Genomic DNA, 4,987 nt, shown 5'->3' on the forward strand with positions numbered 1-4,987 from the left:
TATAGAGAAAGAAAAAATAATACACATTAAATACCTACTCATACTGAAAAATACATTTCAAATGGTCCAGAGTTCTAAGAAAAAAATATTGTGAAAATATTTAAAAGAATATGAAATATATTTGTATAACCTCAGTAAAGAAAAACTGTCTTAAGGTTCAGAAAATCCAGAAACCCAAAGTGAAAACCTCAAGAGACTTAACTCGTAATATCTTAGCACTTCTGCGTGATGAATTAATAACTAAAGAAAGGCACTGCAATTGAAAAATTTTAAAGAGAAAATATGTGTGATATATATAACAAACTGATGACAAATATCCATAGAAAATTAAAAGCCCAGACAAACTGAAAACCACAGAGAAAACAAGCTAATAATAAAAAGCAATTCATAAAAGAAAATCAAATAGCCAAAACATTTTAAAAGTCTCATTTTCATGGAAGATTGGAATTGATATATATGTACATACTACTATATATAAAATAGATAACCAGTAATAGCGCAGAGAACTCTACTCAATATGTTGTAATGGCGTATATGGGAAAAGAATATTAAAAAAAAAAGAATGGCTATTTGTATATGTGTAACTGATTCATGTTGCTGTCCGCCTGAAACTAACATAACACTGTAAGTCAACTATACTCCAATAAAAATTTTTTCAATTTATATAAATGATACTGTATTATGGACAAAAAGATAGCATATATTATTGTTACCCAAAAAAGAACAAGTATATTAATTGTGTTCAAAAATTTTATATCCATACTAAATTTTCCCTCCTTAATTATGGATGCATTAAATCTACCATGATGATAGAAAAAAAAAAAGGTCTCAATTTCATTAAAACTTAAGCCAATGGAGGAATTCCCTGGTGGTGGCCCAGTGATTAAGACTCGGTTCTTTCAGTGCCAAGGGTCTGAGCTCAATCCTTGGTCAGGGAACCAAGATCCCATAAACTGTGTAATGTTGCCAAAAAAAAGAAAGAAAGAAAAAAAAATGCAAACTAAAATTACAATGAGATGTCTTGATCTCATCATACTGGCAAAATTTAAAAGATTTACGAAGTGCAGAATGGGTGAAGGAAAACATGGAGAAACAAGCATGTTCATGCCCTGTTGGGAGAACTTACATTAATTTGGTCTCTTGAAGGTGACTAAGCAGTAGCTATGGAAATGTAGATGGTATATTCTGACCCAGTATTTACATCTATAAATCTTTTCTATTAAAATACTCTCATATGTGCTCACTATATATGTGTATATATATATATATATACACACACACACACACACACACATACATATATGTATATACATACGAGAGTAATTGCATGGTATTATTTATAATAACAAAACTTTACAAACAAGCTGTAAGCCATCAACAAGGAATATTTGGCACAACACTCTATCTTGATACATACAATGTCAGTTAGTTCACTTGCTCAGTTGTGTCCAACTCTTTGTGACCCCACAGACTGCAGCATATCAGGCTTCTTTGTCCATCACCAATTCCTGGAGCTTGCTCAAATTCATGTCCATCTAGTTGGTGATGCCACCCAACCATACAGTGTAGCTTTATGCAATATTTACATTGAATCAGATAATGTAAAATATTGAAGTGAAAAAACCTTTTATATGACAGAGACTCCCAGAGCTGTATATAAATAAGTAAATATACAGTTCAGTTCAGTTCAGTCACTCAGTCGTGTCTGACTCTTTGAGACCCCATGAATCGCAGCACTCCAGGCCTCCCGGTCCATCACCAACTCCCGGAGCTCTCTCAGACTCATAGAATATAAGAAAATGTCTAAGATTCCAGCTTTCAGGATGAAGGGGGAAAAGAGTCTAAAATTGAGGGGGCAAAAGAGGAATTGAGAAAGAAAAAAAAGAGGGTGATTTTCTTTGGAAACATGCTGGATTAAAGGTTTAAAAAAGAAAAAGTGGGTACATCCTGAATACTCAAGGAAAAATTTAATTAGGGCTCAGTTTAAAGGGTTCTCAAGCGCTGCTTTCCCCCAAAGTCAGAGTTTTATTAAAATAATTCATTCAGGTTCTAGAATCCAAAAGCCAGTCCAGTTTTGGATTATAGAGTCCAAAGTCCAGTGAAGGTTATACCATGAAATGTGCCTGAAGGCCCAAGTCACTGCCCTCGTCAGGATCACACTATGATCAAATGACCAAAGCTCTTGTATAAACAGATGTCCTATTCCTTCTCTCAACGTGAGTTATCTCACAAGAGACTCTGGGCCACCTGGCAAATGCTCTTTTGGTTTATCTGCCCTCCCATTCGTCACACATACCTAAAAATGTATAATTCTCATTTTGAGATCAATCACTATCTCTCAGCTGCATTTATTCCAGGTGGCACAATAGTAAAGAATCCGCCTGCCAATGCAGGAGACACAAGAGATGAGGGTTTGATTCCTGGGTTGGGAAGATCCCCTGGAGGAGGGCATGACAACCCACTCCAGTATTCTTGCCTGGAGAATCCCATGGACAGAGGAGCCTTGTGGGCTACAGTCCCTGGGTCACAAAGAATCGGACATAACTGAGCATGCGCAAGATCCAAGTATCGCTCAGCTGCATTAATCAATATGTGATATTCTTTTCTTATAAATTGTTTCATTTTCAAATAAAGCTATTAAACTCTAAAATTAGTTGTAGTTAATTTTTAAAAAATTTAGGGGGACTTCCCTGTTGGTCCAATGGCTGACTCTGCACTCCAAATGCAGGGAGGCTGGGTTTGATCCCTGGTTAGGGAACTAGATTCTGCCTACTATAACTGAAGATCCCGCATGCCTCAAAGAAGATAGAAGATTTTGAGGGCTGCAACTAAGACCTGGCACTGCCAAAGAAATAAACATCTATTTTTTTGGGGGAGGGGGGAAATATTTTAAACATTATTTAAACAGCAGAATGTACTTATGTTTACATTTATGCACAAGGAAAATTAGAAGGTTTAAAAATAACCATGGTACAATATTGAGGTTGTTGATATTATAGAAGGTATAATCTGTTTAGGTGAGTTCATAAATACTCATACCCTAAACTTATCACCTGATGAAGTTCTAGAGAATTTGAGAATCATGTTCCTTGGAATCTATCCCTTTCTTCTAGGTTGTCCAATTTGTTGACATGTAATTGTTCATATGGTTTCATTGGATCCTTTAAAATACCTTTAAAAGGTATTTCTGTGGTACCTGCTATACTGTTGCCTTTTTAAATTCCTAGATTTATTTATTTATTTGAGTTATCTCTCCTTAACTAGATGGACCTTTTTTGGCAAACTAATGTCCCTGCTTTTTAATATGTTGTCTAAGTTTGTCATAACTTTCCTTCCAAGGAGTGTCTTTTAATTTCGTGGCTGCATCACCATCTGCAATGATTTTGGAGCCCCCCAAAATAAAGTCTCTCACTGTTTCCTCTATTTCCCCATCTATTTGCTCTCTTAAATTAGGTCAAAGCATACTCTTAGCACACATAAGATCTTTCGTGGTGGAGATGTTGAGATTGGTCCAAATAAGAGCTGCAAGCTCGTCTCCTCATGTCTATGCCAGGCAGCCCAGAGTGGGTGAGGCTGAAAGTGTGGGTGGTATTTACTCACAGACTCACCTTTCCTGTTCTAGCTTTAGTTCCTTCACCAACCACATTCCAAAAGTCTCTCGTTTAGTGCGGCTGCTGGTACCTCAGTTCTGAAGACTTGATGTCAAAGCAAAGAAATATTTTACTTTAAATAGTATTTTTTCCTAAATTCTAACACATTCTTTACTTACAATGACAGTAAGACTATTCTCCTGCTTTGCTTAAATATTAGTTGGGAAAGGCATTGCTCAAACAGTTGGCTGAACTGGGACATTTAGCTCATGAAAGTAACTAGGCTGCAACTCGCTTTAGTTATTGCAGATGATTTAATTACCAGGCATCCATCAAATTAATCTCTCAGCTATTAACTAGTGATTACAACCCCAAATAAAACCCATCATCTATTTAGCTAAGCGAGCTAGAAATGACTTAAACATGGAGGATTCAGTCTTTCGATCAACGTTTTTACCCATCACTGAAAATAGAAAATATCTTAAAATTTTTTCCACATTTTAAGTAAAAATGCTTATCACTACATTGACCTTCAACCAAAGGACAGTGATCACTAAAGCCCTAGAATGTGGCTATAAATTAGGGTTATAAAGTTTTCTGCAGACTTCATGTCTTTCTACTTAACAAAAGAAAGGTAAGATAAGAAATAAGGAAAAGATCATTTGTACCTTTTTTTCAGTTTCCACATATAAGTGATATCATATACTTATCTATGAAACAGAAATAGACTTACAGATGTAGAAAATAAACCTATGGTTACAAAGGGATAAAGGGAGAGAAATTGGAATATTCATATTAACATATACACATTAGTATACATAAATATAAAATAGATAACTAATAAGGGCCTACTGTATAACACAGGGAATTCTACTCAATACTCCGTAATGACCAAAAGAGGAGATATATGTATATGTATAACAGATCCACTTGCTGTACATCTGAAACTAACACACTATAAATCAACTTTATTCCAGTAAAAAGTTTTTTGAAGAACTAGGTAAAAAGAAAATGACGCTTCCTTCCTGTGTTCATACTGGCTTCCCTCATGGCTCAGTGGTAAAGAATCTGCCTGCAGTGCAGGAGACCTGGGTTCGATCCCTGGGTTGGGAAGATCCCCTGGAGGAGGGCATGGCAACCCACTCCAGTATTCTTGCCTGGAGAATCTCCATGGACAGAGGAGCTTGGCGGGCTATAATCCATGGGGTTGAAAAGAGTCAGACACGACTGAGTGGCTAAGCACAACAAGGTTCATATTACCTGATGGTGAACAGAGATTTTTATGGGTTGTATCAAATGCACTTAATTGCAGGTTGCATCAGAGAAAGTTCTTTCTACACACCAATTCATGTGATGGAATGGGAGGAGCCAGATAGTATTGGGACATTCTAAATGGT

The sequence above is a fragment of the Ovis aries genome, chromosome 22 (genome assembly GCF_016772045.2).
Source record: "Ovis aries strain OAR_USU_Benz2616 breed Rambouillet chromosome 22, ARS-UI_Ramb_v3.0, whole genome shotgun sequence".
Lineage (NCBI taxonomy): Eukaryota > Metazoa > Chordata > Mammalia > Artiodactyla > Bovidae > Ovis > Ovis aries.